The sequence below is a fragment of the Meles meles genome, chromosome 5 (assembly GCF_922984935.1).
Source record: "Meles meles chromosome 5, mMelMel3.1 paternal haplotype, whole genome shotgun sequence".
NCBI classification, from domain to species: domain Eukaryota; kingdom Metazoa; phylum Chordata; class Mammalia; order Carnivora; family Mustelidae; genus Meles; species Meles meles.
The window spans coordinates 74,901,679-74,913,160 of record NC_060070.1 but is presented as its reverse complement, the minus strand read 5'-3'; the positions used below and the strand labels follow the sequence as shown (position 1 = coordinate 74,913,160).

The following is an 11,482-nucleotide window of genomic DNA, read 5'->3' as shown; positions in this document are numbered from 1 at the left end:
ACATTTTTGCTGATGGTAAGAATTGGCATGGAGTTTTAAATTTTTAATTATGTAAAATTCTGAACCATCTCTTTATATATAGTGGCATCAAGTTTTAATCCTTGACTATACATATTCTAAGAGTAAAGTTCATATTTAAGTTGAAAGATAACATTAGGTGTAAATTATAAGAAAACAAAGCTTGCCTAGATTTTCTTACTTTATTTCCACATGGGTGATATTTAAAATGAATAATGAAGACTGCATGAAGATTTAAAACTGTCAAAAGCTGATATTCATGTTAATATAATTTTAAAATGCTTTTAAAAACTTGTTGAATTTCATGATTCAAGACTGAGGCCAGCAGCCCCTTTTGCTGCCCCTAACCTGACCAAGAGGTTTGTTACCTCCTACTCTTTTGCTGCAATGGTCACTACCTCTTCCTTTCTTTGAATGAGGACGACTGTTCGCTGAAGTATGATATATGGTTGGGTGAGAGGAAATGAACTTGGGTATCTCAGAAGCTGCAGTGAAGATGGTGACACAGGAAGCTCCTGAGCGTACTCCTTTCACGGACACCAAACTGACAGCTACAGACAGAAAAGTTCACTCTGAGAGAAATCCAGAACCTAGCTGAGTGACTCTTACTCTTTGGGAAAAAGAGGAAAAAATCCACATCAGTGCAGGAAGGAGAGGCTGAGACACAATCTTGCCATAAGCCCCAGCCATGGTGAAGCGACACAGAATAGGGAGAGATCTCACAACTCCCAGCTTCTCCTTAAGGAGTGATGAGTTTGGACCCCACATCCATCCAGCCATCCAAACCCCAACTTCTAAGATTTCCATGTGAGAGATGCATTCTCAAACATCTAGCTTTGAAAGCCAGCGGCTTGGATCCACAAGACCCAGAAAACTATAGCAAACTAGGAGACAATTCTTGAAAGGTTTGTGCAGACTCACTGTGGCAAATTCCCAAGGGTCCAGAGCAGAGGCAGCAAACAGAAACACACCCAGTCTTTTCATGAAAGAAGGCTGTTTGTTCATTCTAATAGTTATGGACTGAGGGGCAGCTTTCCAATTTAATACTGCAACACTATAGAAACCAGGAACTTGGTTTCTATACCAAGATGGTGTCATCTTGGCATTCTCTCTTTATTTTGTTTCAGATTAAAGGTATCTCCTGGAAAAGAACTTGCACACACATCTGTGCCATGTTTTTTTCAGAGGATACCCCTTGATTGCATGACTCCAATGGCCAACAGGGCTTAATTAAATTGATGGATTCCATAGGACTATAACAAATAAAAACTGCTACCTGAGGATCCAGCTTAAAACCATCTGGCATTCATGTGTTGACTGAGCTCTGCCTCTTTGGGACACTGATAGGTCTTGGCCCACCTTCAGCTACTGGGGGCCATTAAGAACACACTACACAGTCTCACAAAGAAATGAAAGACAGCCAAGGGGAAGGGCAGGGTTGAATGGTAAGATTTATCTTTTATACAGAGCCCTCTTCTTCAAAACTGGGAGAAGCGGCTGTTTTGTCTAATTCATAGAAACCAGCACAGAAATGCAAGGAAAATGAAGACACAGAGGAATACATTCCAAACAATAGAACAGCATAAAACCTCAGAAAAAGACTTTACTAAAATGGAGATAAGTGATTTACCTGATAAAGAGTTCAAAACAATGGTCACAAAGATGCTCTCTGAGGTCAGGAAAACAATTCGTGAACAAAGGAAAAATTTTAATAGGGAAATATAAAATATAAGAAAGTACCAAACTGGGGCGCCTGGGTAGCTCAGTGGTTTAGGTCGCTGCCTTTGGCTCAGGTCATGATCTCGGGGTCCTGGGATCGAGTCCCGCATCCTGCTTCCCTCTCACTCTCTCTGCCTGCCTCTCTGCCTACTTGTGATCTCTCTCTGTCAAATAAATAAATAAAATCTTTAAAAAAAAAAAAAGAAAGAAAGTACCAAACTGAATTCACCGACCTGAAAAAATATAATAACAGAGCTGAAAAATTCAATAGAGAGCTTCAACTGCAGTTTGGTTGAAGTGGAAGACAGGATCCAGAACTTGAGAAAAAGACAGCAGATTTCATCCAATGAGAGGAGCAAAAAGAGAGAAGAATGAGAAAGAATGAAGATAGGTTAAATACATGTATAGAACAACATCAAGTGGACCAATACTTATGTTGCAAGGGTCCCAGAAATAGGAGGGAGAAAGGAGCAGAAAATGTATTGAAAGAAATCATGACTGAAAATTTCTGTAACTTGGGAAGGACACAGACATCCAGATTCAGGAAATCTAGGTTCCAAATAAGATGAACCCCAAAAGACCTACACCAAAATACAGAATTAAATTGTCAAAAGTTAAAAACAAAAAGGGAACCTTAAAAGCAATAAGAGAAAACTCATTTTGTACAAGGGAACCTCCCCTCCCCCCATAAGACTCAGGAGATTTTTCAGGAGAAATTTTACCAGTCAGAAGGGCAGCATGAATTATTTAAAGTGCTGAAAGAAAAAACTCCCAACCATGAATACTATACCTGGCAAAATTTTTCTTCATAATTGAAGGAAAAATAAGGAGTTCTCCAGACAAACAAAAGCTGAAAGTGTTCAGCACCAGTAAACTGGCTTTATAGGAAATGTTAAAGGGGCTTCTTTAAACTGAAACAGAAGAGTTGCTAATTATAACAAGAAAACATACGAAAGCATAAATCCCTCTGATAAAGGTAAAATACAGTTAAATTCAGGATAATCTAATGTAATGGTGGGTGTTCATAACCTATAAACTTATAAATGAAGAAAAACAATTCCATTTACAATTATATCAAAAAGAATAAAATATCTAGAAGTAAATTTTATCAAGGAGGTGAAAGATCTGTACACTGAAAACTGTAAGAGAGTAATGAAAGAAATTGAAAAAGACACAAGTGAATGGAAAGAAATTCCATGTTCATGAATTAGAAACATTAATATTGTTAAAACAGTCTACAGATTTAATGCATCATGTATTAAAATTCCAGTGTTGTTTTCCACAGAAATAAAATGATCCTAAAATGTGGATTCAACCACAAAAACACCCTGCGTAGTCAACGCAGTCTTGAGAAAGATCAAACCTGGAGGCATCTCACTTACAAATTTCAAGCTATACTACAAAACTATAGTTAGCAAAACAGTAAGGTACTGGCATAAAAAGAGATATATAGATCAATGGAACAGAAGAGAGAGACCAGAAATAAACCCACACATATGTGGTCAGTTAATTTACAGCAAAGGAGTCAAGAATAAACAATGGGGAAAGGACATTCTCTTAAATGAATGGTGCTGGGAGAACTGGGCAGCCACCTGCAAAAGAATGAATTGGGCCATTATTTTACCTCAAATGCAAATAGATTAAAGACTTGACAATGAGATCTGGAGCCATAATCCCCTAGGAGAAAACAAAGGGTAAGCTCCTTGACATTGATCTTAGTGATGAGTGTTTGAATTAGACATCAAATGCAAAGGCAACAACAAGAACAAAATACAAATGGGACTATATTGAACAAAAAGGAAGCAAAGGAAATTAACAAAAAATTAAAAAGGAAAAAAAAAAACCCCTACAAAATGGGAGAAATTGTTTGCAAATCATATATATGATAGGGAATTAATATCCCCAAAATGTAAACAATCTGATTTAAAAATGGGCAGATCTGAACAGATATTTTTCCAAAGAAGACAAAGAGATGGCCAACAGATGTTTGTAAAGGGGCTCGACATCACCAGTCATCAGGAAAATGCAGAGATCAGGGAAAACCACAATGAGATACCACCTCATACTTGTTAGAATGTCTATTACTAAAAAGACAAGTAACAAGTGTTAAGGAGAATGTGGAGAAAAGGGGACCCTTATGCACTGCTGGTGGGGAAAGTAGATTGGTGCAGTCACTATGAAAAATAGTAAGAAGTTCTCAAAAATTAAAAATAGAATTATCATATGATCCAATAATTCCACTGCTGAGTATTTTTCTGAAGGAAATTAGGTCACTGTCTCAGAAAGAGATATGCAGCCCCAGATTCAGTACAGCATTGTTTACAGTACCTAGGCATGGAAACAATGTAAGTGTTCATAATGGGGGAAGAAAATGTGATGTATACATATATGTATTCATACATATGCATCAATTATATAAAATGGAATATTGTCAGCCATTAAAAAGAATAAAATCCTGTCCTTCACAACAACATGGATGAAACTTGAGGGCTTCATGCTAAGTGAAGTAAGTCAGAGAAAGAAAAATACTGTCTGATCTCATTTTAGACAGAATTTATAAAAAATCAAACTCATAGAAGAAGAGAGATTAGTGGTTTTGAGAAATAGGGGGTAGGGGGTGGGTAAAATGGGCAAAGGTGGTCAAAAGGCACAACTTCCAGATATAAGATAAATAAGTCATGGAGATGTAATGTATGATATGGTGACTGTAGTTAATAATATCATGATTATGTATTTGCGAGTTGTTAAGGGAGTGTATCTTAAAAGTTCTAGTCACAAGAAAAAAATCTGTGACTATGTGTGGAGACAGATGTTAACCAAAGTTATTGTGGTGACTTTTATTATATATATATCTAAATTTATAAAATTACATTGTACACGCAAAACTAACGATGTTATATGTCAGTTATATCTCAGTTAAAAAAAATTAATAGGTTTTAAATCTGATAATCTATTGCATTAAATTGAAAGAGCACAGTGGGGTGCGATGTAAGGTAAAGTGGTTAACATGCAAAGTTAAGGGGTTAATGCCTATTTATTAAACACCTACCATGTGCCTGAAGTTGTGTCAGGTGCTTTTCTCCCCCTTGTCATATATAAATATCAGTACAATACTTTTATAAAAAATATTGCCACGGCTGGAGCTGACCATTGACATTTGGCCTTCAAGAGACACTGCAGAGCTGGTCCTGCTCTCAGCCAGTCGCCCAGAGTAGGGCAGTGGAGGGAATATAAATGTTGGAGTTGCCCAAAATGAGGTGAATCCAAGTACCCATGTAATGACCAACCAGGGTAGGTGGCCGACATATGTGTCAGCAGTTGGCTTGCTTCGTATTGTCTTCCTCAGTAGTCTCTTCTTCAGTGATTTTAACAAACATTATACGTATTCTGGGATGTATGATTTTTGCATGCAATCAAAGAAATACCTTTTGAAACTCCTGACCAGGGTGAAGCAAAGCTCCTAACTCCCTGGGAGCAATGGACTGTGGAATGCAGTTTATATCTGCACGGATGTTTTGTACAGTTTTTCCAGTAATTCTATATTGTCTGGCAAGCCTGTATACAAGGTATGATCCAATTCACTTCATCCTAAACACAGCTTCTCTCCTGAGTTGCTATTTCCAAAAATGCTAAAGTTACATGGTGTTTGGTTGGTTGGAATTAATAACTATTAAAATGTTTTGAAGCCGAACAAAGTTTTTATAATAGCTCCTGAGTTTTCTGTAAGGAAGGAATGGTTGGTAAACTGCACTGTTTCTGTGATAATGTGAAATGAGAGGTATTTAATTCGAGGACCAGTTGCTGGTTCTTCACATGCTGTTATGAAGTGCAGATTTTTACTAGATGATGCCTCTGTTCAATGTATCTGGGATCTCTCTGAAGAGAGGCTTTATAGACAGGCCAGGCAGGCCCAGCTTATAAACTAAATGGCTATAAAGTGAGGGTGTAATGGATAAATTCAAGGAAATTCCAGATTTATAAGGAACCAAGACCAGTTTAGCTTGTAATGAAAAGGATTATGTTAGGAGAAGAAAATTTACAATCATTTTGTCATGGTCAGTTTAAGTAGACTTACATGTAAACCAGAATCATCTCTTCACAAGTTTATTACAGATTGTTTTGATTACCATGTATATTCCCCTTGCATTATTTAAAAGGAAATATACGCTCTTGTTTTATACCAGCCAATCCCTACCTTTTCTTTTCTTTCTTTCTTTTTTTTTTTTTTTTTTGCTGGCTCCACATTGAGTTCATTTTTACATTTATTAAGTTACTGAGTTAATGAAGTTCCACTGTCATGACTGGTGTTAGAAGGCTCTGGGCATCTTACAAACAGCCTGGGAGTCAGTTTTCTAATTGGGGAACAAAGTGGCTTTTGCTACCTTTCCATTCACAAGGCAGCTAAACCAGTTAAGAAAATAATTTGTTTCCCCCTCTCTCTCTGCCTGCTTCTCTGCTTACTTGTGATCTTCTCTCTCTGTGTCAAATAAATGAATAAAATCTTAAAAAAAAGAAAATAATTTATTTCAGAGTTGAAGTATATGGTAATTTAAAGGCCTCTGTTTATTTGGTTGATCCATCAAATTGTTAAAGTCTGCCACTTTTAGAAAAGGAAATAAAATGAACAATGATATAGCTGACCTGTGGTCTGGCAGAAACCACTTCTCCAGCAATAATACCAGGTAAATAATGGAGTGGGGTTTTTTTTTAGCAGGTTCAAAGTAAAAGAAAACATCTTTTCTTAGTCCTCCTGCTCCAACCCCCATATTTTGCCCATTAATATTTACCTTTCAGTAATACATGAGTCTTTGTAGGTAAACCAAAGTGGTAACTATTAAGCAGCAATTATACTGAATTCTTGACTTATAGAAGCTTCTCATAGTTGCTGATGTTAACTCCAAGAAATAACTACATAATACTTCGAGAAGTAAATATGTCAAAAAACAAAGTTCTGATATGAGATGAAACTGAAAAACCTAGTAACATTTGTAGATGAAACAGTGAAATGAGTTTTAGACCAACATAAAAATCAATTTGTTTCAATAAACTGATTTTTTTGGGGGTAATGATCATTGTTTTGTATTTCAAAAGTATTGAGTTTAGAAATCAGTTGTATGATAATGCCTTTGTATATTTGTCTTTTCCCATGCATTTTTAAATAACCAGTAATCTGTACTTTATTAAAATTGACTGACTCAATATTAATGAAATTAGCCTAACTTCCTCACTAGTTTAAACAGAAAGAAGAGAAAAAGAGCTATTTTAGTTCTTGGGACTTCACAACAGATTAGCTCTAGCCAACTGAGAAACCAGAGCCAAATTCTCTCACTCTCCAATCAGATAACATGCTCCATCTCCATGGAAAGGACTAAACGATGTTAACGAGAATAGCTCTTCATGGAAATTAATCTTTCCATCCCTAGAGTGTAGGAAGAAAACAGAAGTAGATCTGGGACCAAGCATTCTGGACACTTTCAAACTATTAATTCTCGTATGTTAACAGATCTAACCTGAAATATTTCTTCTCTTCAAAAATCATTTTTAAAACTTTTATTTTTTCTTTATTTTTAAATTGTTACTTTTACTGATTTATCTTAAACTATAATGTAGTCAAACTTAAAAAGTCTAAGTGCATCAATACATTAAATGACAATTAAAATCTTCTTCCCCACCTCTCTTCATTTATACCTCTTGGCTCTTCACCAGTTTTCAAAAGTGGTGCAAATTGTGTTTGGACATAAAACAGTGTATACAAATGGATAAATAAGACCTGTGCTGTTTGCACAAATGAAATCATACTCACTGCTTTGCACTACATTTTTTTACTAGAAAATTTTCTTGACGCTCTTTGATATCAGGGTGTATTGATCCAACTCATTCTGTTTAAAGGATATGTAATGTTTCATTTAATAAATTTACTATAACTGTAGAAATTATTTTCTGTTATAAACTAATGGTAATAATGTAACAATTGTATTTTATGCATGTTTTTCTTGGCAGAGTTTATTATTTTACCAATCAATTTGTAGAGAAGAAATGAATTAAAGTCAGTGAGTCATATATTGCTGAGTGATACTTAAAATAGTTTTCAGGAGTTTCGTTTTGTCATAAAGCTGAATTAAGGTTTTTGTTTTCTCTAAATTGCTATCATATAGCAATTTCTCTAACTTACATTAGTTTCTTATGTAGAAAATGCTACCTCACTGTTGTATTAATTTTTTAACTTAAATTCATTAGCCAACATATAGTACATCATTATACAACATATAGTACAACACATAGTACATCATTAGTTACAGATAGAGAGTTCAATAAGTCGTCAGTTGCATATAACACCCAGTGCTCATCACATCATGTGCCCCTCTTAATGAGCATCACCCAATTACACCATCCCCCCACCCGCCTATCCTTCCAGCAACCCTCAGTTTGTTTCCTATAGTTAAGAGTCTATAATGGTTTTTCTCCCTCTCTGATTTCTTCTTATTCAGTTTTCCCTCTCTTTCCCTATGATCCTCTGCACTGTTTCTTACATTCCACATATGAGTGAAAACATGATAATTGTCTTTCTCTGATTGACTTATTTTGCTCAGCATAATACTCTTCAGTTCCGCCATGTCATTGTAAATTGTAAATAGTAAGATTTCATCCTTTGTGGTGGCTGAGTAATATTCCATTGTATACATGAACCACATCTTTACCCATTCATTGGTTGAAGATCTCAGCTCCTTTCAGTTTGGCTACCACGGACATTGTTGCTATGAACATTGGGGTGGACGTGCCCCTTTTTTTCACTATATCTGTATCTTTGGGATAAATACCCAGTAGTGCCATTTCTGGGTCATAGGGTAGTTCTATTTTTAACTTCTTGAGGAACTTCCATACTGTTTTCCAGAGTGGCTGTACCAGTTTGCATCCCCACTAACAGTGTAAAGAGTGTTCTCCTTTCTCTACAACCTCGCCAGTGTTTGTTGTTTCCTGACTTGTTCATTTTAGCCATTTTGCCTGGTGTGAGGTGGTATCTCATTGTGGTTTTGATTTGTATTTTCCTAATGGTTAGGGATGTTGAACATTTTTTCATGTGTCTGTTAGACACATGAAGTTGTATGCCTTCTTTGGAGAAATGTCTGTTCATGTCTTCCACCCATTTCTTGAATAGATTATTTGACTTTTGGGTTATCTGATATGTCATTTGCAAATATCTTCTCCCATTGTGTAGGTTGCCTTTTAGTTTTGTTGATGAATTTACAATTCTTTTGATGTGTTTGTGCACTTTCTTAGTTTTCTGATTATTTGTATTCCTTAATTAATTTTTGTATGAGTTTGTCAATGAATTTTAAATTTAAAAACTTCATGTGTATAATTATCAAGGAACAAATACATAATTTTTATATGCAAAATACATAGTTTTTTTTAAAAAGATTTTATTTATTTATTTATTTGACAGAGAGAGATCACAAGTAGGCAGAGAGGCAGGTAGAGAGGGAGGGGGGAAATAGGCTCCCTGCTGAGCAGAGAGCCCAATGCGGGGCTCCATCCCAAGACCCTGGGATCATGACCCAAGCTGAAGGCAGAGGCTTTAGCTCACTGAGCCACCCAGGCACCCCACAAAATACATAGTTTTATTTAAAATAAACATTTTAACAACTAAGTATTAACTTGAATTTACATGTAATAATTTTATATCTTTTCCAGGTTTATTTTCATTGACTGCATGGAAAATTTTAATGAAGACAGATGCAAGGAAGGAAGTTCTAGAGCTTTTGCAAATAATTCTTGAAATCTTTAATCCAACATTTCTGAATGTTCCCAATGTTTAATTAGTGAACTAAAGATGAAAAATTCTAATTTGTTGAGCAACAGTAATTTCAAAATTTTAATATGATCATAACCATATAGTTTTCTTGTTTCTGATTTTTTGATTTATGCTCATTTGTTAGGATTTTATCCATGTATTCTAACTTTAAATTCAAATTAATGCTATGATTATTTTGCTTGATTAATAATTCTTGAGTTTTAAAATTTATCAATGCAGGGGCGCCTGGGTGGCTCAGTGGGTTAAAGCCTCTGCCTTCGGCTCAGGTCATGATCCCAGGGTCCTGGGATCGAGCCCCGCGTCGGGCTCTCTGCTCTGTGGGGAGCCTGCTTCCTCCTCTCTCTCTCTGCCTGCCCCTCTGCCTACTTGTGATCTCTGTCTGTCAAATAAATAAATAAAAAAATCTTAAAAAAAAAAATTTATCAATGCATAAAATGTTTAGGATCTAAAGAAAATTGTATTAAGCTATCATAATCTATGAAATCAATAAACAGACATTAAATTTATATGACTCTTTTGTTGTTACCCTATATAACCTAATTACATGAAATTTAGAGGAATATGTCTTGCTGATTTATAACCAAACTCCAAACATTTTAAAATAAATACTGACAGTCAACTAAAATTTTTAAAACTCATTAAACAGAACTGACAGAATACGTACCTGATTTGTCTTTCTGTGTGTGTGTGTTTCCTGTCCTAGGGTCCACACTTGATAATGAATGCTTCAGTGTCAAGTTCATCAGTGTTACTCTCTTTCAGGAGAGTGGTGACTTCCAGGGCTGAAATGAAGCTTTTGTATGTAGGTTTTCCCAGGGCCTCATCCACAGACTGAATCTATCCTCTAACTGTTGGAAAAGGAAATGCTTCTACCCTTGCTCTCTTTCTGATGTAAGTAATGTCCATATCATGACCAGAAGCATCTTTTCAATTAAAAGTCAGATCATGTTTCTCCTCTGCTCAAACTTAAAATGGCTTGCTCTCTCAGAGTAAAACCCACAACATATATACATGTGGCTCACACAGCTGACAGGATGTAGTTGTATTAGGTCTCACTCCCTCTTTCCCACTCTCCTCCCACTATCCCCTTTCACCACAGCCTCCTTGCTCTTCCTCAAACACTGAAATGCACTCGTGACTCATGATTTTTAGAACATTGTTTCTTTTCTGTCAAGAATGCTCTTCCCCGGGGCGCCTGGGTGGCTCAGTGGTTTAAGCCACTGCCTTCGGCTCAGGTCATGATCTCAGGATCCTGGGATCGAGTCCCACATCGGGCTCTCTGCTCGGCAGGGATCCTGCTTCCCTCTCACTCTCTCTGCCTGCCTCTCTGCTTACTTGTGATCTCACTCTGTCAAATAAATAAATAAAATCTTTAAAAAAAACAAAAGAAATCCTTAAAAAAAAAAAAAAAGAATGCTCTTCCCCCAAACCACTGCCTGCCTCATCTCTCCACCTCTTACTGCTCTTTTTTCCAATGTCACCTTCTTTGACTGTCAGGATATTCTTTGACTTCTTTGTGTAAATTTGTTCCCACACAGTAATCTCTATCCTTTTTATCCTGCTTTATTTTTTTCTTCATATCACTTGTCTCCACCCATCACATGCTCTATTAGTTTCTTTGTCTCTTGTCTGCCTTCCTACACCAGTGTAGGAGCTCCGTGATGGTAGAGCTTTTTTTCTATAATAGCTGCATCCCTAGGACTCAGGACAGAAGTTTTGGTAAACACTCAATTATAGTCTTGTTTGGATGACTACATGAAAAATAAAAGAATGTTTGAATAAATAAAAAAGAATTGGTGGAGCTTTCAAATACTAACCCGAGTTTTGTTTTAATATGAAAGCCACAGACATATGCTATGGACACTGAAAGAAAAGAGCAGAAATTACCTGATAATCAAAGTGCATAATAAATTTCAGAAGACAAAATCAGAA

At 36.1% G+C, this 11,482-nt stretch overlaps 1 pseudogene; it reads left to right on the top strand.

The window, feature by feature from the left end:
- The first annotated feature begins 481 nt into the window (after positions 1 to 481).
- LOC123942159 lies at positions 482 to 5,411 on the top strand (annotated as a pseudogene).
- The last annotated feature ends 6,071 nt before the right edge of the window (positions 5,412 to 11,482 follow it).